At 40.7% G+C, this 26,195-nt stretch overlaps 1 pseudogene; it reads right to left on the bottom strand.

Annotated features, from left to right (window-relative positions):
* Positions 1 to 1,239: 1,239 nt before the first annotated feature.
* On the bottom strand, positions 1,240 to 1,659 carry LOC110216884 (small ribosomal subunit protein eS10 pseudogene; annotated as a pseudogene).
* Positions 1,660 to 26,195: the final 24,536 nt, after the last annotated feature.

Raw genomic sequence — 26,195 nt, 5'->3', positions numbered from 1 at the left:
GTGGAGGGTGATTGGCATGATGATCTCCCTCTTCTCCAAACTGTCACCTTTCCCCAGGACCACCATTTTAAGAAGGACTTTAATCATGCTTCACTTCACTCATGCCTGGACTCTCTCTCCAGAGTCCATCTCTTCCTTTTCTGCTGCCTTGCATCCCTTGAGAAACCTCAGCCCTAAGGCTACCCTATTGTGATTGATGACTCCCTCCTTGAGACCACTGTTTCAGAAAAGATTCCAGCCCTGCTTCACCTCCTCATTTGGGGACCCTTCTTTCCCATCTCCCTACATTGTTTTCCAGATCTCCTTTATGTGTTGTCTTTCCCCATTGGAATACAAGCTCCTTGAAGGTAGGGGCTGCCTTTTGCTTGTTTGCATTTGTTTGAATCCCCAGCACCTAGAACATAATCTGTCCATTTATTCTCTCTCTCTCTCTCTCTCTCTCTCTCTCTCTCTCTCTCTCTCTCTCTCTCTCTCTCTCTCTCTCTCTCTCTCTCTCTGTTTCTCTTCCTTTCCCTCCCCCAAACCTACATTTACCACAAGAACATAGATAAATCAATACTACAGCTCATTCTTCAAACAATGTCAGAATCAATATTCTTCTGGAGGGAAGGTCCAGGCTGATCTTATTGTTACTTTCTTGGCGGTATTGAGGAGTGTGTTATTCTAGGATCTAACGGACAGCTCAGGCTGGAAACCTACGAGCTTTCAGTGTTCCCCTGGTGATCTGATCCACAGCAGTTTATTCACTGTCCTCCTGGTCTGAGCTCCAGGCTAAGTTTATGACTCGGATTTGGGTTTGAGCAACAGTAGACTGTATCTAGACTCTACCACTCTCAGCCACCTGGGAAGCTCTTCTGTTTCACAGAGTCAGAATTGCAAGCTTCTTTTTAATCTGGAATTCATGTCCTGGTTATTCATCTGCCGGCTTCAGACTGGGTTAGATTTTGGAACTGAGACCTTGCTCTCCTCCTAGCTACACTGTTTCTGCTTGCTTCTAAACTTACTCCTCTCTCAGTATACATCCAAAGCCTGTTACTGCTCCTTACCCTGGAATGCCACTCTAGTATCCAAATCCCCTCCTCATTCCACCCTGGATCTGTGACATGAAACTGGGCAGTGAATGACAAAGCTTCCAATGGGTACCTGTTCTCACACCCTACATGAGGTCATGGTGCTCTGGTATGGTTCTGGGACCTCTTCTTTTTTCCCCCAAATTTTGTTCAATATAAAACACATCTCTACAGTTTTTATTGAGGAGGTTGACCACATCCATGACCAAATCCACCTCTAAATTGGAATTCTGTTGCTGACACAGCCCCAGCCTCGACCTTCTTATCAGCACCAGGGAGAGCAGCACTTGGTCTGTATGTGTCTCTGTCAGCTTCACCTGACAGATCCCAGGGGGCAGGTGAAGGTAATCCCAGAAGTGCTGAATGCCCTCATTGGTGAGGTACCTGTAGAAATGCCTCCATGCAAACTGCTCCTTAACATAGCCACAAGACTTTAGAGACTGCATGACCTTCGTGACAGGAGACTGGGCACATTTTTGTCTGCCAGCTCAGGGTGCTTTGACATGCGGACATCCTTCCTGACTACCATTACTCCCTCCTTAAAAAGGAGTTCATAGATGGCAATTGGGTTCTTCTTGGGCATCAACATCTTGGCAGCTGTGACGGGTGCTACTCTAAACAGAGCCTGGGATAGAAAGGCTCTGGGACTTCTTCTTGCTTTGGTGCACAGCCTTTGCTTGCACTGAGGTGCTCCATGGCACACTCCATGTACACAAACCTCTCTGTCTGTCTCTGTATGCCCACTGGGCAGCATAATGACTCACTATGACTCTTTCTTGCATTTCCCCAACAGAATTCAATCTTTTGCATTTTCTAGATCAGTTTGGAGGTGTTTTGGAAAGTAGCTTCCCCTATTTCTTTATCCATGGATTCTTAGGCAGGGCTATCTATAACACTGTGAACAAAAAAAGTAAACAAAAAGTTTACAGCCTCACTATTGTGTGATCTGTCAAAGTGGAATTTTGCTTGAGGATAATCTCTCTTGAAACTTATATACTCTCAAATTATTTAACTTATCTAACCATAAAGCTTCAAGGAAATGAAATTTTTTTGTGTCCATAATTATTCTTTTTTTTTAGGGGGGGTGAGGCAATCGGAGTTAAGTGACTTGCCCAGGGTCACACAGCTAGTAAGTGTCATGTGTCTGAGGCCGGATTTTGAACTCAAGTCCTCCTGACTCCAAGGCCAGAGCCTTATCTACTGTGCTACCTAGCCGCCCTGTCCATAATAATTCTTGAAGATCATCTACTAAATTTCAAAAGAATTGTGTGACTCCAGACAAGTCATTTAAACTTTCTCAACCTCCATTTCCTCAACTGTAAAATAGTGATAATAAAAACCCAACCTCCCGGATTTTCGTGTGATCCAGTGTGATAATTTATGTACAGCAGTTTGCAACCTCAAAGCACTATGCAAATGCTAGCTGTCATTGTTATCTCTGTCAGTGGCGAGAAGAATCTGGAATAACAAAATCAAAAATACTTTAAACACTGAAGAACACAAAATATTATTTAACTCAAAATCTTTAATTAACAGAATGTATGGTCCTTGAGGGCAGAAACTCTACTTTATTATCCTTGTATCTCCAGCACTTAGTGCCACCTTTCCAGATATATAGTAGACACTTGGCAAATGCTTATGGAATTGAATTAAATTGAATATTACAGAGCTCTAGATCCCAGGATCAGCATCTAGTACCTTAATCACATAGACCAAATTTTTCTTGGATAATCCCAATTTCAATAAAATAAAGTATTTTTAACAAGAATTTGTAGTATAGTGGGAAAAGATTCTGGAGTCAGAAGACATGGGCTCAAATCCTAGTTACCATTCACCAGCATACCTTTCACCAACCTTGAACAAGTTACTTTTCCTCTTCAAATCTCACTTTCTTCCTTTGTAAGTGAGGTCTAGATCCAATGATCACAGGATCAGATTTAGAGATGAGTAAGGAAGACAAATTTTAGATATTATTTAGTCCAACCTCTTTGTGTCACAGATGAAGAAACTGAGTCCTAGAGAAGTGACTGACCTCAAAGGTCCCTTCCAATTCTAAAATCCTATTGTAGCTCTTATAAGCTCTGAGTATCCTTAGCCCACATCCCCCTATCAATGAAGAGATGATGGCTGATTCCATCTCCCTTCAGGGTTCTAGGATCACCTCTGAGGGGTAGGATTGTCTTTTTAATAGTACTAGCTTGAGCTCCCATTTTGGCATGTTTTCCCTGATACCATTCTCTAGCTACAATTAAAATCATGAACTAGTCATTCGGAAAATATTGATTCAGTGAGTTATGTAGATCTTCTAAATGCTGATGCATTTCATTAGAAAATATCAAAAAAATCACATCACTAAATATCATCACCTATCTTATCAGAAAAGTCTTTAAGAATTAAGAACCTGTCAGGCTCACAAGGCTGGATACAAGTTTTCCAAAAATTGAATTTTTTATTTTAAAGCTCGAATTTTATCATTTGCAACAAATATTGTCAGTTCTTTTACCCTGAAAGAATCTGAGGACCCCAGTGCTTCCAGGACCACACTTTGAGAACCTAGAGCCTAGAGCCATCCTGACCTGAGTCCTAGAAGAATTAACACAGATTACCTTTCCCAGTCCAGCTACTTGAGAGCTAGCACCATCTTCTGGTGATAAAGAGAAACTGTGAAGAGTGTAAGATTCACCAGACAGAGGAGTCACTAGACTGGGCCACTGTCAAGGACCCTAATGCTGCCCAGTAGCTGGAGAAACAGGGCAGCAGAAGAAACTGTAGCCAAGAATACTGAAAAACCCTAAAGAGCAGACTGTCAGAGGGAGCTAGAGACAGCAGAGAAGTGAGCCCTGACCTTCCTCTTTGCTGGAGACCTGCTCTGAGCAGTACTTTAAGCCAGAGAACCTGTTCTCCCTTGGCAAGGGAGCAGAAAAATGGAAGGGAAGGGTCTTGTGGCTTTTTAATGCATTTTGGTAAAAGTCTTTCTGTTTTCCTGTACGAATAGAACTCTTTATGATGACTTGTGAGCATGACTACTTAGAATTGCCATTTGTCCTTCATTCTTGAAGAAGACCATAACATCAATGAGATGATGCCATGTCATGTAAGTGAATTGGATTTAAGTGAGAGAGGACTGTGCAAAGTCACCAGCCTCACTTTATTCTCTAGAGCCATCTGGGTCCAGTGGCCAGATATAGATCAGGACAACTGGAGATGGCCCAGGATGCAGTGGGGGACCCACTTAGAATAGGAATTTGTGGCCACCTTTGGGGGAAGGGTATGAAAGGCAGTACCAGTTATTGACAAGTTTCACTTTGATAGGATCAACTGGGCCAGAAACATTTATGAGAGCTACCCTCCCCTCCAAAAAAATCATACCTTAGCCGTTTGTGTATGACTGGAAAAGGAGAACCAGCAAGAGAAAGTTTTGTAAAGTTTTCCTTAAATCAATTGTTTCAATTTAATTAATTATCAATGAATATAAAAAAATAAAATATTAATTAATTAATCAACTAATATTTTACAATTAATAAATATTTAATTAATAAATAATAATAATAAATAATCCTTTCTCTTCTTGGCCCTCCTTTTCCAGTCATATATCTTCTTAATAATGTCTTTTGTAATTCTTCATAAAAATGACTTATCCTCTGTAATATGCTGCTGCCCATATGCACCTGTTATATACCTCTTCATTGTCCTTTGGACAACCTCAGTTCTTTGGGGACTAGTATCCTCTGACTCCCTGCCATACAGAATCACAAGAAGAAGACTGATGTTTAAAAGATTCCAAATAAGGCTGGAAATATGGTTGGAGTCAGATTGTGAAGGACCTTAGAAGTCCTTACCATTTATAACCAAGACATTCATGGAAACACAGGCAAACACAAGCTTTAGACAAACATCTTATCACCAGATATAGCATCCAGGGCTACACATAGCCACACCAAGGTAGATGGATAGGAAACCCCAGACTACTACATCCAAATCAATGCAATCATCTCAAAATCCTATTTGCTGTCTCATCTTTTTCTTATTTGAGCAGAATATAGCACCAACTGTTGGCATATATAATTGCTCCAGTCTTTCCAGGTAGATGGAGTTCCTGATACTCAGCTCTAAAACATGGTGCTAGCTGATGTTCCCATGCTCATTGATAACCGTAGATTTTTGGGATGAAGAATTGAATGAAATAAGAGCTAGGGATTGTACAGGGCCTTAGAAGCCAGGCTGTGGAGTATGCATTTGACTCTAAAGTCATTAGACTGGGGAAATAAATGCATACATACATACATACATACATAAAAAAATAAATGAGTGAATGAATGAATAAGTAAATAAATAAATAAGTGAATGAATGAATGAATAAATAAATAAATAAAGTCATTAGAGAGCCATTGAAGGTTATGTTTTATTTTGTTTTTAGTAGAGGAATGGCACAGTTAAGTCTATATCGTATGACTTAAGGATCACCATGCAGATTGCAGACCTCCCCTGATCTCAAATTCCTCTCCCTCTCCCTATTTCAGTTAGGAAACCACCTAGAATCATAGATTCAACCCTGGAAGGACCTTAAAGATCTTTTCATCTAAGCCCTTCATTTCATAGGTGAGGAGACTGAGATCAAGAGAGATTAAGTGACATCAAAGGTCACACAATTAGTATGTAGCAAAGCTGTGTCCTGTGACACCCCCCAAAAAAAATTAGTACCAGAAGTTGTTGAAGATGTGGAGGGGGTGTTTAAAGGGACAGTGGCAACTGAGGGGCAAAAAGGGGATGGAGGTGGTCCCCAGTGTAGGTTTCTTAAGGACACAACCAGATCAAGGTCCAGAAATACATCCCCGTGGATATTATTGCATTTCTACCCCCAGTAAATTAAAATTCATGCAATTAAATGTGTCACTGGAACACACTGGCTTTCTTAAGGAAGTCCTACTATAGTAAAAATAGACAAATAGAATAACTGCTCGAAGAAATAAGTCATCCAAATTGAAATGACTTGCAACATAACATTCCTACCCCCAGCTCAGGCAGTCTTTGATAAAACTATGAGAGTAGTGAAGTCTGTCTTTGAGAGTCTGGCTGCCTCCCCTTTCAGAACCCTTCTCCCTACTCCTGTCAAGTTTTCACTCCTGTACTCTCTGCTACCTTTCTTGCATACTGAATACCCTTCCCAAACACCTACCCTGCCATCAGCTGGCTATTAATTAATCCATCTAAGTTATTAATATTACATGATAAGGGAATTAAAGCATTATGATTCCAAACGGTATTTGCAGTTGCATGAGGGACTTTTGAATGGTGAAAAACTGTTAAGATAGAGAAATGACTTAATGTGAAATTTCTAACATTATGAAAGGGAATGTTTGTGTGTGTGTGTGTGTATGTGTGTTGTGAGGGGGGTTTTCAGATGCTCCTCAAATCACACCATATTGGTGGCCTCCTACTCCTAAACCCCACCTCTGTGCTCTGAGGCAGACTAGCTGGCAGTAGGGAGCATTCCCCGTGATGAAAAGGAAAGACACTGGAGGGGATGCAGACATGGGATTATAGCCCGTGACACTTTCACAAGGCCCTCTGTACCATCAAGGCAGCAGGAGAGGGAGATTAGGAAAGGTTAAGAAGAGGAAGGCCCCAAGAGCACAGGCAGAGAGATTCTCTTTACCCCACACAAGGATTTGTAAATGAGTGGAGAAACAGCTACCTGCTCAACCAAGGAAACCCACAGTACGGATTTCAGCCTCTAAAGAAATGGGTTTAGGAAAGACATCTGGAAAAAGGGGGCAGGCAGAGGAAGAAGAAGTAAACAAACAGTACTATGCCATCCCAGGGCCGTGAACTTGCACTAGCATCTACAAGGTTATTTTCCAGCACCTATATGATTATTTTCTCCCCTTCCTTCTCCTTGCCCTCCTAGAAAGCCCAGACTTGTGGTTATGTTATGGCATACCAGAAAGACCACAGGATTGAGGGAACTAGTTCATTCAGAACTGGTTCAAATCATTCAGAACTGATTCAAATCCCACTTCTACTTCTTCCCACCTGGATAATCTTGAAAAAAAAATCATTGCCCCTCTCTAGGCCTCAATTTCTCCATCAGTAAAATTAGGATGGACCAAATAAATGATGGGGAGCAGGAGAAAGTGTAAGACAAGAGAGCCTTGAAGGGCTAGTCTCTGAAAGAATGAAAAAGCACTTGCTAAGCACTTTCTACTGTGCTAAGCACTGGGGATGCATCTCCTGCCCTTGAGGAGCTTACATTCTAATACAGGAAGTTTGCACTTATAGGTGACTGGTGGCCTGAGAGGGAATGATTTGGTTTGGAGGGTTGGAAGGATGATGAATGGAGTTATAGAGCAACTGATTGACATGTATTTTCCAGGAAAGATAAAGTCAATTTGATTAATGTTTCCAGAACTAAATCTAGGAAGCAGAAAAGGGAACAACATAACATAAAGATGACCAGAGAGCCACATGCTGGTCTAGGTCTGGGAGAATACAGAGAACTCTCACCAATCAACAATCCAGAACCTTAACTACTAGGCGAGGAAGTTCTGAGCTGACCTGGATTGGAATGTAGATGTGGCTTACAGAGAGGCCTGAATAGATCTATCTCTAGTCTCTTTCACCCCTGGGTGCATGGAATTTTATAAGAAGGAACCTTAGAGGTCATCTAGTTCATTCCTCAATTCTTTCCCCAAATATCACACACACACACACACACACACACACACACACACACACACACACACACACACACACACTCACAGAGAAAATTACTCACCCATGATCACATGGCAGGTTAATGTCAGAACCAAGACTAGAACCCTGATCTTCTGATTTGGTCTAGTTCTTTCTACGGCTACAGGTAGTTGAGGTTTAACTGGCTGGTCACAATTCTCCATTATCATAAACCTTGCATCCCCTAAAATCCCTGTGCACTGTTCTTGTTGCCAAGCCTTGGACTTCAGGGTTTGGGAACCTCTGTATTTCTTCATCTCTCCTTTATCTTTTACGACCTCAGAGCATGAATTGGGCCTCCTCATCTCAAGCTATGCCCTCAATCCTCTATCCTCCTATTTTTTTCAGGCTATCTCCCAATGAGCTAGTCCCTTTCTCTTTCATCTTTAATCTCTACCTACCTACCAGTTGTCTGCCTACAAACACTCTCAGGTGTCCCCTATCCTAAAAAAAAAAAAAAACCTTCTTTTAAGGTACCCCTCAAGCTATTATCCTAGCTTTCTCTTCCCCTTCATTATCAACATTTAGGAAGACTTTTCTTGGGGCAGCTAGGTGGCACAGTGTTTAGAGCTCTGGCCTTGGAGTCAGGAGGATCTGAGTTCAAATCTGGTCTCAGACACTTGACACTAGCTGTGGGCAAGTTGCCTCACCAAAAAACAAAACAAAGAAAGAGTTTTCTAAATTCACTACCTCCACTTCCTCATTAACCATTGGTTCAGACCTCCAAGCCTGGCACTCTACAAACTGCACTACCTGGCTGCCCTGCACATGAGCTTATCATATTCTGAATTGTATTATAATTACTCGTGTTTATTTTTAATCCCTCCTCCTGTATTATGGAACCATAGGCAACTCACCGAGTCTCTGTGAACCTCCTTTTCCTTATCTTCAAAAAGAAAATAACAATTGTAGTAACTACCAAACAATCTAGTTGTGAGAAAAGTGCTTTGTAAAAGTCAACTGGGGGCGACTAGGTGGCACAGTGGATAGAGCACCAGCCCTGGAGTGAGGAGGACCTGAGTTCAAATCTGGTCTGACACTTGACACTAGCTGTGTGACCCTGGGCAAGTCACTTAACCTCAATTGCCTCCCTAAAAAAAGAAAAAAAGTCAACTGTATTCTGTCCCTCTTGAAATTGCTTTTCATTATTCTGTGAATATTTTATAATTACTGATTTACATATTGAATTGTGCCATTAGAATGTGACTTCCTCAAGGACAGAAGCTGTTCAAATTTTTTTTTCATCTCTGTATTCTCTTTGTATGGCCTTTGTATAATAGGTATTTAATAAATGTTTATCAAATTGAATTTAATACAAATGAGTTATTATTATTATAATTATCACACACACAAACACACACCAAGAGTTTTTAATATTTAACCTAATTATAAAATCACTATTCCTATATTAACCCATAAAGAATCCCCGCAGAATATGGAGGAAAAAAATAATTCCAGACTCCAGTTACTTTTATTTGTCTTCACACTTAAACATAAATTAATTTGTGGTCTTTGTACCCTGACTAAGGAAAATGATGAACATTTTAGAGGGGGGGAATAATAGTGGGTGGGAGGAATAGAGGATGGGAAATTGTAGATCAGAACCACAGGGCATAGAGTAAGATGATGGAATGATATGGTTGGAGCATCTGCTGAGGCTTCCCACCCCTGAGGAGAACTGGTATCACCTCTGATCAGCCTATTCAGCAATCCAGTGTCCATTCAATTGAATTTAATGTCAATTGAAATTCTCATACAAAATCTCTTCATTGGAATAGGCTAGGTAAGAGAAGGCAAGGCCCAAATAAATAATGACCATGGGAATTAAGACCCATCCCTCATCATCCTTTCCTGGGACTTCTCATAGCACCTTTTCTATTCTCTCACTTGGAAGGGTATGGAGTAGAAGTTACCCAGGAAAAGAGGAGGAGAGGTTTTCTGGGGAACATGTCTGTCATCTCCAGGAGGGAAAAATAGGAAGGGACTTGAACCCATACCTTCAGTGTATAGGAAGACTATGATTCAGCCCTGGAAAAACAGATGGATCAGATTGATGCCATGATCAATTGTGATTCCAGGGGACCAATGATAAAGAATGTTACCCACCTCATGACAGAGAGGTGTGATGTATAAAAAGTTCAAGAGATGAAATTTCTGGGTAATTAATCATTTTATTAATTATGGCTAGTGAATAATTAATAAAAGGATGGTCATTTGGCTGTCTCTTGTAAACCAAAGATTGATCATGGTGGCCTCTTGGTGACCTCTTGATGTTTTATGCCCTTGGTGTTCCTGACAGGGGTAAATCAACTCTTATTAGTTAACAATAAGTGAGAATGAATATTATAATGAAAGGTGGACTTCTTCCAAAAAGGGGCTGGGGGACTTGACTTTGATTATGTCACTCTTACTACCAGACCACTCCCCAGTCTTGGGCAATCTAGACAAAGGATGCATTCCTCTACTAAAGCCTAAGTAGAACACAGGGGGCTTCCCCAGTTGGGTGGTGTCTGAACAAGTTTGAAGAGAATGTTAAATCCAATTTCATTATCAGCCCCCTTCAGGGGCTGATTTGACCTAGTAAAGAATGAGGAAATACGAATTGGTTGTTAATATAAGAGAGAAATAATCATTTGTCAGAGATGATGAACTAATATGCAAAATGAGACGTATATTTTTTAATATGGCAGGTGTGAGAATTTGTTTTGCTTGACTATGCTTATTTGTTACAAGGGTTTTATATTATTTTTTTCCGGGGGTTGGGTGGGAAGAAAATTCTTGATCATTGAGGGGGGGATTAATTTAAAAAGAAGGAAAAAAACCAAGTGGGTGTATATAAACTTCCTCTGGGGTCAATCTGCATCGGAAGTGAAAAGAGTTAAGTGCCATAGGAGATCCCTGGGGACAGAAGGATAAAGGGATCAGGGAAACTGGGATGTGAGAGGATTCTGGAGAGCAAACCAGCTAGAAAGCACAGATGTCCCCACCCCTACCCCTACCCCTACCAACCTGTAGGGAGCCAGAGACAACTCCTCAAGGGTGAAGCATTTGGAAGGCAAATCCCTAGAGCCTTGGGTATAGGCTTTAGGTGGCACTTTGTGGTGTTACCATGGCAACACAAACAGGTTCCCCCTAGCATTGATTCAGCACAGCACCTTACACATAGTAAATGCTTAATAAATGCTTATCAACTAGCAACTCCTTTCTCTAACCTCTGACACTCCTAGTTTTGACCAGAGAACCCACATTTCAATAAGTAAAACTCACCCCCATCAGGGAACTTTCTAGGGCACAGGTAACAATCACATTAGGGCTACCTGCCCACCAGAGACAAATGCTAAACAGTCCTTCACCAGCTGCAAAAATGAAATTCAAAACAGGGCTAAGGGCTTAGGGACAGAGTAGGAACATAAAATATTGGAATTTGGAGGGCCATCAGCCATCATCTAGTCCAACCTCCAAGGAAACTGAGCCCCAGAGGGGTTAAGTCATTTACCCAAGGTCAAACAGGTAATGAGTAATAGAACTGGGATTTGAACTCAGGGCCTCTAACTTTATAGACAGTGTGTTCTTTCTACTAAAGGGGTTATACTTTAAGTCTCCCAAAAAGGCCTTGAGAAGCCACAACTGAAGCTGGAGCGGAGATGTTCAGTGCCTTTTCCATTCACTAATTCATATTCCCACTCAAGGTGAAGCAAGATGGCGAGAGAAAGACAGGCTTTAGTCCTCTTTAGTCACTGCTATCACAACCTCCACTGACCAATTCTCTTGTTCCTCCCTTTGGCTATTACTCAACATCCTCTTAGCTCTCTACTTGGGTCACCAGGAGATATACAAAGGTTAGGAATTAGACATTCATTATATATTTCATTATTTTAATAAAGATATTAATTATATCATATTATAATTAATGTTTTATATATACTAAATATATAATTAATTATTAAAGTGCAATTTTGTAGAAAAGTATAACTATCTTGCATGCTATTGTACTAAATGATTATTATGGTCCTGTCCAGCTCTAAAATTCCATGATTCTCTCTCAGTTACCATTGCTTAGATACAGCTTAGCTAGCTAGAACATACAACCATACACCAAGGTACTACCCTTCACTGATAGTCTGTTACCAGTACAATGATAGGAGGAAATAATCTGTCTTTATAATGATGACCTTGCAAACCTAAGAATTAAAATGACTGAAAACATCACAAGCACCAACTCTCAGGGCTTCAATCAAGAATTCAATCAGCTTTTGCTCCTACTTGGAGAGAGTTGCAAACATTTCCCTTCACTGACCTAGACAGAGCAAAAAGAACTGACCCTCTCCAAAAAAAGTCTTCTGGCTGAGAATCATCATCATCAGAGTGGGAACTGTGGGTACCACAGGGAACTGTGTTTCTATATCTCCTCTAAAGTCTCTGGCCTGTCTGTCTTTGAAGCTAGGTTCCTAAGAAGAGAAAGAACCCCAGGGTTAATTTAAGTGACTTAGGAATAAAAGGGCTTTTCAAATCCAGCTGAATTTAACATCAGAAGGACAGATTACTTGCATAGATTCAGACTACAAACTCACATCCACGGGAGAAATTGGTCTGGTACCACAAGAACATGCCTGGATTTGACATCTCTGTGAGAGGTTCCCAAATCCAACGCAGAAGTAGAGGGCAGAGAACATTAGGAAAAGTTGAGAACACAAGCCTGAGTTACAAAAAAATAAAATAAAATGGCATTGAAAAGTTATTGTGGCCATGGGATGGGAGAGGAAAAAGAGACAAGATTTTTGGCAGGGATTGCCCAGGACAGTCATCCTTTATTCCTCTCCTGGCTCTGCTTCTGACTCTCTGGGCTTCACCACCAGGCTTTTCCCCAAATTCTTCCCCCCTCCTTACACTTTTCAGCTCTCTTTGATGGATTTTCCCCTTTGCTCCTTGAGGGCATAGACTGCTCAGCACAGTGCTGGCACATAGTAAGCACTTAATAAATGCTTGTTGATTGACTGAGGAGATGAGGGAGGAAAGCAGGTTGGGAATGGGGATCTGCGAGGTCAGGAGATCACAGAATGGAGGAGAGGAAGTAGGGAAAGTACAGCAGAACAACTAGAATGGCAAAGGTCTTCAAGGTCACAGCATATGAAGAAGACAGGTTGAATAAACTCAGAGTATTGCATCTGAGGGGGCAGTGGCAGGTGGCACAGGGGACAGAGTGCCAGGCCAGGAGTCAGGAAGACCTGAGTTCAAATACAACCTCAGACACTTACTAGCTGTGTGACCCTGAGCAAGTCACTTAACCCTGCTGGCCTCAGGTTCATCATCTGTAAAATGAGCTGGAGAAATGGCAAACTACTCCAATACCTTTGACAAGAAAACCCCAAATGGGATCGTGGGGAGTTGGTCACAACTGAAACAACTGAACAACAACAAATTATGAAGAAGAGGAGCCTTGGGGGAGGACCTGTTAGTATTTGCAGCTCTGCTATGTCAGAGAGATAGTTGACTTGCTCTACTGAGCCCCAGAGAAGAAGACTGGACAGAAGCTGCAGAGGCAGATTTAAATTAGTGTGCAAGAAGAAAAACTTCCTAACACTTAGAGCAATCCCAGGGTGGAACAGGCTGCCGTGGGAGGGAGTGCTCTTTCCTAGAGGTTGAATGACCATTTATCAGGCATATGGAAAAGGAGTCCCTTCTGACTGAGATTCTGTGGTCCTGTGGGACAAGGAAGAGATGTGGGAGAGCTGAGGAGTTCAAGGGATGAGAAAAGGGGAGGAGGTCAGAGAATGAGAGGGGATGAGGTGAAGGGACCAAAGGGGAGTCTAAAGCATGAGCAAAGTGAGGAGATGGAGGGTAGAAGAGGGAAGGACGGTGGATGGAAAGAGAAGAAGCAAGAAGCGCGAGCTCTTCCCTCTAAAGAGGGCCCCCAGTCTTGCGCTCTTCTTCTTGAAGTCAGTGTCTTTGTTGGATACAATGTCCTCTGCCCTGGCACACACAATCTCCTGAATGGTGAATTTTATCCCCTGGAAAGTCCCCAAGCTTTCACTCTCGATAAGAGGAGTATGAAGATAAGTACATGCTGAGAAATATGGCCAGCCCATCCCCATTTCAGGGCACTCCCCTAGTAGGGATAAAGTCTTTTTGTATGTCTCAGGCTAGACACATTTGTTTTCTGGAGAGACACTCGGGGTTGTTTTTTTCGGTCCGAGAACTGTCTTTAACAATGCCAGCAGGCATTCAAGATCTGCCTTGGATATCCTTCAGCTGAACTTATAGGTCCTCTTTCCCTCCAGACTCTACGCCCTTCCAGGCACCTAGTTAGAATACCAAGGGGTTATTCTTGGAGATAGGAGGGCAAGGTACCTCAACCCCAAATGGCCCAACCTTATCATTTCTCCCAGAGCCCAAGAGAGTGAAAATGGGGGTAGGCAAAAATCTCTTACCTCAGATTCACCTGACCAGCTCTCAGGTTTCTGTCATCCTTCCTATCCCACCCTACAATTAGAATTCACCCACTCACTCTGAGGACAGGGGTAGAGAGGAGCTTAAAGGCTTTATTCTCCAAGATCATTATGTTAAAGTTATTCACAGCCAAAGCCAGGGTTTCTAGGTAACTCGGGGACTGCTATTGGAGGCTGGAGAAGCATAAAAGCTCCAGTCAGACCCAGCAGCAGCACAGTCCAACTACCTTTCATCTTTCCACTCTCTGAGATGCTACCAACCATCCTCCCCCACCTCAGGCCTTTGAATCTGGGCTGTGGCTTGAATAAGGCTTCTCAGTGGCCTAATGCCACATGCTTACATTCCTCCTTTACTTATTTCACCCATAGGAAAATTCCAATTGTCCACCATGCCTTGAAGGAATGCGGAAAGAAGAACCAGGCTACTTGAAGGAGAGGAGAGATGAGTGAGCTCAATTCTGCAGGAATCAGAGTCATGGAGCATGCAAGTGAAGTACCTCCTGTAGCCAGAATAACTAAACAGAGTAGGAGGGGCAAGAAGAAGTAATCCGGGTGAGTCACCTCAACAATTCTCTCTTATTGACCTTGGGACAGACTGAGACTGAGATGGTCCCCAGTTACTCTAGGAATTCAGGAGTTAGAGTTAACATGTAGGAACAAGGGTGCTGGATTTGGATTCTACCTCAGCCATCTACTGATTGTGTGAACCTGAGCAAGTCAAAACTTCCATGGACCTCAGTTCCCTCATCTGTAAAAAAAAAAAAGGGGGGGGCTTGGATTAGCTAGTCTTTAAGATCTATTCCAGGTCTAAATCCATGACCCCAAGGAGTTTTAAAAATCATATAGCTATGGTCCTCCAATTTTGCGTCCAGATCAGTGTGGCAATATGGTAGCTCCTCCAAAGACAACTTCCCAGCTTTCCCTTTTTCCACACAAAAAGTCCTTTCCTTGGTGTGCATTAGAGATGCTCTCTCTCTTTTCAGTCATTCTGGGTGGTAACTAGCAGGGAAGCAAGTTCCCAGTTCTAAATTTTTGAACATTGTAGTTTTTTCAGGGAGGAGAAGAGAAAGAATCTGATTCCTAGTATGTCTGAGTGAGGATTCATTTCTATGGAAGTAGGAGTTTGTTCTTTGAGGCCTTGGCTAGGTTTCTGAGAAACTCTTCATTGAACAGATAGGTGAGTGGTCATGAGTTCACGCAAAGAACAAAGGTTGTTCATGGCCAGAATTTCTTATTTAATTCTACTCTCCTTGCCAGGTTTTGGCCTATAAGTCAATGTTATGCTGAATAGGTTAACAGTAACTGTGAGCCTTATGTTCAAATACTTCATATTTTAGGTGATTTGCATTTATGAAATGAGCCCACATGCATAGAGCTAGAATAGGCTTTAACCCAAGGTGTAAGGGGGGAGGCCCAAAAATAACCACAGGCAGTGGTCCTGGTTTGCAAAATGAGGGAGTTGTAAAAGGGAAGAGGAATGAAGAAAGAGCCTCCTGCTTAACCGTGAATGGACAGGAAACCCACAAAACAGATTTCAGCTTCTAAAGGAAAAGGATGAGGAAAGCCAACAGCCCTGGAGTGGAGATGAGATGGATGCAATGGGTATTGGCATCACCAGATCACCCCAGGAGAAATAGGAAGCTCTCAGTTGAAATTCTTTTTTTCTTTAAGGCAATTGGGGTTAAGTGACTTGCCCAGGGTCACACAGCTAGTAAGTGTGCAGTGTTTGGTCTGAGACTGGATTTGAATTCCAGTTCTCCTGACATCAGAGCCAGTGCTCTATCCACTGTCTCAGTTGAAATTCTAAAGACATCAAGAGAAACCATTCCAAAGAGGAGAAAGGGTAGTTATCTAAAGTAACATGGATGGATGTAAGACAGGACACCAACTTAGATTTTAAAAATATACTGATGAGTTCACAGGTGTGGCACATCGCAATTTTTTTCATTTGTTAATTGGTTCTGCTTAACTTTTCCCCTCTTTTTCCTTTTTTAATTCTTTGTTATAAGGTGTGGCCCTCTGTGACAGGGGTGGGAGAGAAATGCAGGTGGAAATATATGCAATATAAAATTTTTGAACAAGCTAAAATTTGCCCCTATAACCTAAAAAGACCCTAACATTTGGTCCTGTTGTCTAAGATTTTCTAATTATTGAAAATCTAACTTAGATTGGCAGCTCCTCCAATACATAAGTAAAAATATGTATAAATACAACTATGTGTTTTGTAAAAGATGTGCAGAAATGGAAGTGAGGATAAGTAATAGAGGATGAACACCAAAGTGTGTCAAAGGCCTATAAAAATTACATGGCAACTCAAGCTGAGAAGGAGCTGAGGTTGATGAGGAAAGGACTCTTTGGAGCTTTTTGGACTATATGAGGGAAGAGGAGGATCGGGGAAGAGGTAGAACTGCTGCTAGGGGAGGAAGTGATGGGAATATGGTAACTGACAATGTAGAGAAAACATAACTAAGATAATATTTTTCTTGTTTTCTCTGCTGGGGAGAATGATATTGCACTGGAGAGGACACAACAGAAATGTTTAATGGGGAGCTGATACATGAGAAAAACAAGGAGATAGCAAAAGTATACCTAGTTGGTAACTTTAAGTTCTCTGGTCTAGATTAATTACAGTAGGGCACTGAAAGAATGGGAAAATATGACTGAGGAGCCATTGTCCACCATCTCTGAAAGATCCTGGAGCACCAGAAAGACATCAAAAGTTTGAAGAAGCTCTAATGAGAGCTGTCCAAAAGTGGAGCGGCCAGATTCTAGAAGTGATGGGTTTCCCCTCCTTCCATGTCTCCAAGCACTGGATCAGTTACCTATCAAACATATTATAGTGGGGATACCTTTCATAGGTGAGTTGGATTAGATGGGCTCTGAGGTCCCTTTCAAATCCCTAATTCTATGACTCTGTGAAATTCCTCTGCCTAGCTTGCAAAGCCCTCCACAGTACAGTTCTAGGCTTCCTGTTCAATGGCATCACCCATCACAGCCCAATACACACCTTCTATTCCAGGTAAGTCACTCACTAGCAAAATTCCACAAGTGTAAACATATCACCTTAGTTCATACTATTACTTCCTCCTGGAGTACTACATTCTGTTAAAATGAAAATCCCTTAGGATGTGGAATCTGTTGAATAATATCTCACTGCATTTATCAGTCCCTTTCTTGTCACAGTTCCTGAGAATAAAATATTGTACACCTAGTATAGAAGGAAGAGGTAGGTCCCTGGTCCAGAGGCGAGTATATCCAAATGGGACAGAACAGTTTAACATTATTGACCACTCTGATGAAACATGCTGCCCGTCTCCAGATGGAGAGGTAATGAACTCAAAGTGCAGATTGAGGTTATGGTTTTCTTTGAAGGGGAGGGGTAGTTTGGATATAACAATGCGGGAATCTGTTTTGCTTGACTATACATGTTTGTAACTGGTTCTGTTTTCCTTTCTCAATGGGGTTAGAAAGAAAGAGGTGGGAAAGAGAGAATTCTAAATTCTAAATAAAATTAAACTTTAAAAAACTTTAAGAGAAAGCTAATTCAATGTATTTGCAGATATATGATTAATGTCATTAATTGGAGTTGTCGATCAAAACCAACTGAAATAAATGAGAAACTTTCAAAATGAAACACAATTAAGGAAGAATAAGCACTACCGAACTAGTATGATGATGCTTTCCTAAAGAGAAGTTTCATAATATAGTCCAGGTACAAAATAATAGCCTGCCTCCTGCATCTAGAATTTTTCTATATATTTCTCTACTTTATTATTTTATTTGATGAAAATTGTCTATAATGTATAATTTAAAGTGATGTGTATTTATTAGCAAAGATGATAGTAAGTGCTATATAAATGTTAGTTATTATCTCTGCAAATTTTGATATAATTTATTTCTTTCAATCCAAGTTATATTTTCATAACTAGAAAATCTTTGACAACAGGACCAAGTAATTAGTGTCTTTTCAGAGGATAGGGCTGAATTCTAGCTTGTAAACCAAGAAACAATCTACAGGTTATTATTTTTTCCTATTTAACTTATAGTCATATAAAAATATTTTAAATTCTACTTTCACTAAGCATTTAATATCATGACTTCTGATCATTAAAAGCAATGCTTTTTAAAAAATTGCCTGCCCAAAAATAAATAAATAAATGCAATGTTTAATATGAGAACTTTATTGCTTTTACATAGGCAATCTATGGGAAATGTGCAAAAAAATTGTTGTACGTAAGATGGTAATGAATGAGAAGAAGCAAGAATTCATTTAATTTTTTACAATATATTTTATTTTCAAAGCAGGGAAAATGGTGTAGAAACATGCATATATATTTTGCATATAATGTTCTTATGTGTATATAGGATTAGTGTGCAATTTTTTTTACTAGCTTTGAATAAACAATGATACATTACTAAACATGACCAAAAATTTGCTTATGTAGATTCTGTCTTAAAATTGAAAGTATAGCGGCAGCTAGGTGGCGCAGTGATAGAGCACAGGCCCTGAAGTCAGGAGGACCTGAGTTCAAATGGCCTCAGACCAAACACTTGACACTCACTAGCTGTGTGACCCTGGGCAAGTCACTTAACCCCAATTGCCTAAAAAGCCAAAAAAAATTTTTTTTTAAATTGAAAGTATAATGCTGGATAAATTTTTTTAAATATTAATGACTATTCAGGGACCCATGGGGGTAAGGCCCTGCACCAACTACCTCTCCCTAAGGGGCATCTCTGCTCTGGACTCATGCACATATGTGGTCTGGACCAGTTAGTCCTGAGGGGGCCTGGTTCCCTTTGCTCATAATCTTCAGCCCACTAATTATTTAAAGCTTAGATTTAGGCTCTCATCTAGGTCGAAAGGGTAAGCTGCACAATAAAAATGAAATATGGACAGGTATTTATTTTCTATGCATAAAAGAAATCCTATAGCACAAAAGACCCTCAAGTATTTAATGATGGTAAGCTCTGAATTAAATTAGCAATAGTGCTAACAATGGTTATACTTGAACAGGAGGTTAATGTTAAAGCTATCTAAACAGGAAGCAGTTTGCAGGACTACTGGTTGGCCATGTTTATACCCCACCTTGGTTCTGTACTATCTCCTCAAAGTCTATGCCTTCTGGCAAGCCAGACCAAGGCGCAGGGCTCCTCTTCCTGCTGACAATTGGCTTCCCCAACACGGAAGTGTCCTTGTTTCCAGTCAGCTCCACTCACTGCCCCCAGGACCTACAGACCACTCAGATCTATGAAGGTGCCTCCAAGCCGAACATGACCACCTCAAGAACAATATTGAATCACCTCCTCAGTCAAGGAGATGCAAAGGAGAAAAGGCAGCCAGGGACCCAGGGGCCAGCATGGCTAGTTGAGTTCATGTTCCATTGTTGTAGCAGTGGGAAAGGAGGACAGATCACAGCCAATCCTCCCACACCCTCACATGTTGTCTTAAAGACCGAGCATACTACTTACTACACAGAGTCAACGCAAGAGAACGAGCTAGACACTGTCTCTTTTATTTTCTTTAACTTGGTAGGGTAAATGTTTGTAGCAACCACTTGAAATCTGAGCCTACTTTCCCTAGAGACTAAAGTGGTTCAAAGGAGAGTGTACCCTCAGTTCAGAGAGATGTTGTTATACTTCTCTTCTTGATAGATGTCTTCAATAAATGCTCCTTTGTGAAAGCTATTTGATATTAATTGGTTAACTTATATGGGGCACTAATCACTGAGTCAACCAATTACATTGGAGAGGTACTAGCTAAATTGTGGTTGATATCGGGGAGAAGACACTAGACTGGGAATTCAAGCATTTGAAAAAACCCTACTGCCTTTCAGGGGTACCCTTAGAACCCTGAAAGAGAGATATGACAAGCTGAATTCTGGGGATTTGACTTGTTAGTGTGTGAGTGTGGGTTAGCAGACTGAGTTCCGTGTCTCATTACAGTGGAATATGTTGGTCTGAATCTAAATTCTGACAGACTGCTTTCTAGTTTTCCCAGAAATAATTGTTTTTTAACCAAAGGGAGTTCTTTCCTAGGTAATTTATGTTCCAAGGTTAATAGAACCCTGGATTATCAAGTTCCAATATTTCTGATTTTCTCTGTCTATTCAATCCTATTGACCTATTTTTCTGTCTTTTAACCAATACCAAATGGTTTTGATGATTGCTAGTTTATATTATATTTTGAGGTCTGGAAGTGGTATTCCCCTTTCATTTCTGCCTTTTTTCATGATTTCCTTTGATATACTAGGTTTTTTGTTCCATGAGACTGCAGGCTCTCTTAACATGAGGCTTTGTATCTCCAGCAATTAGTACTGTGGGGGCAGCCAGGTGGCACAGTGGATAGAGCACTGGCCCTGGATTCAGAAAGACCTGAGTTCAAATCCGGCCTCTCTCACATAACACTAGCTGTGTGACCCTGGGCAAGTCACTTAACCCCATTGCCTAGCCAAAAAAAAAAAAGAAGAAAAAAATTATCTAAAAAAAAAAAGCAATTAGTACTATGTCTGGCCCATAGGAGATATTTAATAAATGCTTGTTGACTGAGGAATTGTGTTACTGTTTTGTCTGCTCTGTAAAGCAACCCTTTGGTACTTTGATTGCCACAGCATTAAAGCTGTAAACTAATTCTGGTAGTACTGTCATTTTTATTATTTTGGCATAGCCCAACCATGAACACTGAATATTCCTCCAGCTGTTTTAGTTGCTCTTTATCTTTAAAGTGTGGTGGAGAACTGAATCTATACAGGCTTTGAATGTGCTGCAGTAAACAACTCCCATTTTGTAGTTATTTTAAATGGAGCTTCATTTTCTATTTTTGCTTCCTAGATTTTGCTATTATCCCATCATGTGATCATATTTAGCTGATGCAGCATTCAACCCCACTAATGCTGTCACAGGGTGGAAAAAGGACCAAGAGACCACTCAAGGTTTGCCACAACATAACAGAACCCCACATCCTGTCAGCATGGGTTACCACATGAGCAGTACCAGCCAAGGAGTCATCATTTCCCATGGGTTCAAGTGCTGAGGCAGGGAATATCTATGAATGCTTCTATAACAACCCATGCTACAATACAAAGAAGCCCTATGGGGCCAAGAGACATCATGACTGGACCTAAAGTCCAAGGTTCAAGTCCTGGCTTGAACTTACAGCCTGCTTATGACCTTGTTCAAGTCTCTTCACCCTCGTGTTTCTCAGGCTCCTTGCCTCAAAAATGACAAGATTTGTCAGTCTCAGAAGCTCTTAACCTTGGGTCCATGAATTTGATTTTTAAAATATTTTAGTAACTATATTTCAACTTAATTGGTTTCCTTTGTATCATTATACATTTTATTTTATGCATTTAAAAACACTTTTTTCTGAGAAGGGATCTGTGACACAAGAAAAGGTTAAGAACTCCTGAAGATGATTTCGAAGGTCCCTTAGAGTTCTAAATCCTATGATTCTAGAATGAGAACTGGGCACTTGGGATGTAGGACATCAGAAAGGGCCTTAGAAAGGGGAAAAGATCAGCTATGACAACTTCAATATTTGACCCAAGACTGGCTCTCCTCTCTGAACTATGTTTTCTAGGGCAAGGGCTCTGTTTCACATTTCTTTCCAAGCCCTCTCCTCCAACTCCTATGACCCCAGTGCCTAGCACACCTGGAGTGAATGGGGGTGCTCATGCAGACTCATTCCAATGAGGCTTTCATTTGGAAACCGGCTGCGTACAAAGAAAGCAGTTTCAAACCTTCAGTTACACTAAAAAAACAACAAACATGTGCACACATTATAAATGATATAATCCTCAACAACAACAAACAACAAAATCAAACTAGCATACAAAATAAATAAAATTTAAATAAAACTTTTAGCATTTAACAAGGCAGAAGCAAATGAATTTATGGACAATCAAACCCCCCAAAAAGCCTTCCAGGTTTGATTAGACTTCTATTAGTTTTGGTCCCTCTGTCTGTGTATTCTTCTTTCCCTCTTTTCTCTTCCTTTTGTTTCTTTCTTGTCTTTTCATTTGTTATTTCTTTTCTGTCCTTTCTACCTGTTCTTTCTATCTCTTTCTTTCTGGCTGTCATTTCTATCTTTCCTTTCTATTTCTTCTTTCTGATTTTTTTCTTTCTGTCTCTTCTTTGTGCCTAGTCTTTATCTTTGTTCTGTCTGTCCTTTTCATCTAATGTTTTTGCCCTTTCTGTTCTCTCTTTCTGTTTTTCTTTCCTTCCTCTCATTCTTGTAGTCAAGGTACTTTCAGTTTTAGTTCTGACCTTGCTTTTTATTTTTTGTATAGATCTTTCCATAATTCCTTATATAACACTGCAATATTCCATTTCATACTCACATCTTGCTTTTTATCTTTGGATCTCCTACAGCAAAGAGCATGAAAAGTAGTACCATGGGTATAATTAGGCTACAGTCCATTACCAGTAACAACTTGCCCTTTAGGGGTAGCAGATAAAACATTATCAAGGACATTTAGGCAAAAGAGGCAGGGAAATTAAAGAATAACAAATAGTTAGACCAAGTACTGCATTTATGTCTATAAAAAGACCCAGAGGATAGCCTCCAGAACATTGGATGGCTCTTCTATGGAGATTTAAAGAAAGATATGAATAAAAATAACATGGGATGAGAAGTCATGGATAGGTTATATAACCTTGTACCAGCAGATGGGCAGTAACACGGTACAGTGGAAAGAGCACTTTTTCTGGAGTCGGAAGATCGAGGTTCAACTCCCCACTCTCATATTTACTTCCTGTGTGACTTGAATAAGTGACTTAACCTGGGCCTGAGTTTTCTCATCTGTAAAATGATGAAAGGGTTGTACCAGATGGCCTCTGAGGAGCCTTCTAGCTCTAAATCTATGATTCTTTGGAGTAGCTATTGCCGAGAGATCATAAATCTATCAAAGTATCTTCCAGAGGATTTGCCATGCACATTGCAGGCTTCTGAGAAATTGAGTTTGAAGTCAGAATACCTGTGTTTAAATGCTAGCTCTGCTACTTACCTGTGGGTGTAACTTTAACCAAGTCACTTTACTTTTCTTGGCCTCATTTTCCTTCTCTGTGATATGAGTGTGACGGGGTCAGATATATGTGCAGATACCATTAGTTTCACGAAGATAGCATCAGGAACATGGAAAACACAAGAGCAGCAGTTCTCAAGATGTAGTCAGCTCATTCCTGGAGATTCCCCAAGACTTTCCCAGGGGATCCATGAGGTCAAAACTATTTTCATAATAATGTTAAAACATTTTAATTTCTAATATAGTAAATATTGATAGATGTAATCCACATAAAAGTTCTTGGAGGGGTCCTCAATAATTTTAAGAGTATATTGGGGTGCTAAGACCAAAAAGTATGAGAACTGATATACTAGGTATCTGCTTCTGGGAGAATCCAATGAGGACTGAAACACACACAGGATATTTTACGTTGGCCCACCATATGGCTAGGAGCAGCCTTTCTTTGTTGACCACATAGCCGAAACTGTAGAAATCTTTAAAATGGCCTGACTCCACTAAGGCTGAGCTTTTTACTGTATTTATGTTTGATAGTGAAAATGACTCATTTAGTCATAACTGGTGACACAATGTTATGTGGAAAGAGAGCTAACCTGTGAGTCTAATTCCTCCCACACACACTGAGATGGTGTAGGACAAGAGTGGGGAACCTGCAGCCTCGAGGCCACATGTGGTCTTCTAGGTCCTTGGGTGCAGCCTTTTAAGCGAGTCCAAGTTTTACAGAACAAATCCTTTTATTAAGGGTTACACTATTATTACATTCCTGGAGTAGGGGGATCTTTGCCCCTGAGGTATTGGGAAACATGTTTATATTTTTTACAGGAAATGGGGTACAGAAGTCTATCCTGCCCTACAGGAAAATAGAAGGGGAAGGGGATAAGAGAAGGAGGGAAGAGGTAGAAGAGAGGACAGACTAGGGGAAGGGATATTCAGAATGCATGCCATCTTGGGGTGGGGAGAGGGGTGAGATGGGGTGAAAATTTGGAACTCAAAATCTTGTGGAAGTAAATATTGAAAACTGAAAATAAATAAATTTATATTAAAAAAAGAATTCCAATTTTAAAAAAGCATGTTTGTATTTTTGTTCTTGTTATATATTTGAATTAATTATCCCTTTACAAAAGCTAAATTGATGTTAAGTGGTTAGATGGAACTGGGGTGTTAGTCACTTGGTGCCTTAAAGGAGGAGAACGCAGCAAATGAGAGCTAGAGTCAATGTCAGAGAAGAGGCAATCCAGGTCTCCAGTGCCCTGGTGAGAGCTGTGACCCCCACCCCAGAGTGAGTGGGACCAGAAAAAATTGTGTTACAAGAGAGCTGGACTAGATCAGAGGTCCTTAACCTTTTTTGCATCATGGATCCCTTTGGCAGTCTGACAAAGCTTATGGTCCCCTTTTCTGAACAATGTTTTTAAATAAATAAAAGCAAATGCATGATTAGAAAGGCAACCAATTGTTGCCTTTAATAATAAATAATAATAATAATAATAATAAAATATAGTTATCAAAATATAAAAATAAAATAAGTTCACAGACCTAGTTTAAAGACCCCTGGACTAAACCTTTAAGGTCCCTCAGAATCATCAATCTATAATCCTGATTGATCATTAAGGTATCATGGGTGCCCTGATGAGTAGCGCCTGATCCTCTCGTGCCCTCTATTGACCAGAAGAAATACAATTGATGTGTCTGACCCGCAGTAATTAAGTCGGGAGCAAGTGAAGAAGGAGCCAGGTACCCAGAGCGTCCTCAGCTTTTCCCTTCCAGGTAGCCTCCCTATGTTCACCAAGATATGAATGAGATCTTCCCCTTTCTCCCTCCCCCAGCACAGGGCTGGGCACAGAGTAGACATCTACACCGCAGACACTGTTATGAATTGTTTCCTCTTTCTTCAACAGCACCCTTATGCCTCACATTTATAATAAAAGATTTAGCTTCCTCATCATAGCTGCCCTCTATATTTTTTGACTCTTTTGTAACTTTTGACACTGTTGACCATTCTCTCCTCCTGGATACTTTCTCCTCTCTGTTTTCATGACCTTATTCTCTTTCGAACTGAAAATATGTGGTAGGCTCCCTACTACACATCGCTATGATGATAGGCATGTAAATAATTCAATGTCTTCAGCCAAACATCCAAGGAGGACAAGCTGATTGGGTCTCCACATTAACTTCAGCACCAATATAGGTAGTTCTAGGGAGGGAGGGGGCCACCAGGTTACCTAAGGAGGGGTGAACCAGCCTATATCAGAAACAGAGCTAGTGGGCAACTAGGTGGCGCAGTGGATAGAGTACTGGCCCTGAAGTCAGGAGGACCTGAGTTCAAATCCGGCCTCAGACCAAACACTTGACACTTACTAGCTGTGTGACCCTGGGCAAGTCACTTAACCCCAATTGCCCAAAAAAAAGAAAAGAAAAGAAAAGAAAAAAAGAAATAGAGCTAATCAAAGCTACTGTGCTGATCAGAGATGAGATTGACCTCATGACAAACTACTATACTTCTAGCCTGGGACAGATAGGGATACCCAATTTCAAAACAAACAAAAAGATGGATAAATAGCTTAGAATTAGATTATGGAGGCATTTAAATAGCAAGCTGAGAAGTTTGCATCTCATCCTGTAGGTAATGGAGAGCCATGGAACAATTTTGAGCAGGAGGTGCTATGGTCAGATGTATATCAAGGATGATTATGATGACCATGCAGATTATAAACCCTTTGAGGGAAAAGACCATGTTTTACCTAACTCTTGTTTGTCTCCAATGTCTAGCACAGTGTGCTTACTTTAGTAAGCGTTTAATGTTTTTTAACGAAATCAATTATGATGTATATAACATAGCAATTCCCTAGGGAAAGAGCAGTTACATACTTGCACAGAAAATCTTAAGAACTCAAGTGAGTTGATTCGTTGCAGAATGTTTTTCATGCTTGTAC

Source organism: Phascolarctos cinereus, unplaced genomic scaffold (genome assembly GCF_003287225.1).
Source record: "Phascolarctos cinereus isolate Bilbo 61053 unplaced genomic scaffold, phaCin_HiC Scaffold_4;HRSCAF=312, whole genome shotgun sequence".
Lineage (NCBI taxonomy): Eukaryota > Metazoa > Chordata > Mammalia > Diprotodontia > Phascolarctidae > Phascolarctos > Phascolarctos cinereus.
This window is presented reverse-complemented; position numbering and strand designations above follow the sequence as displayed.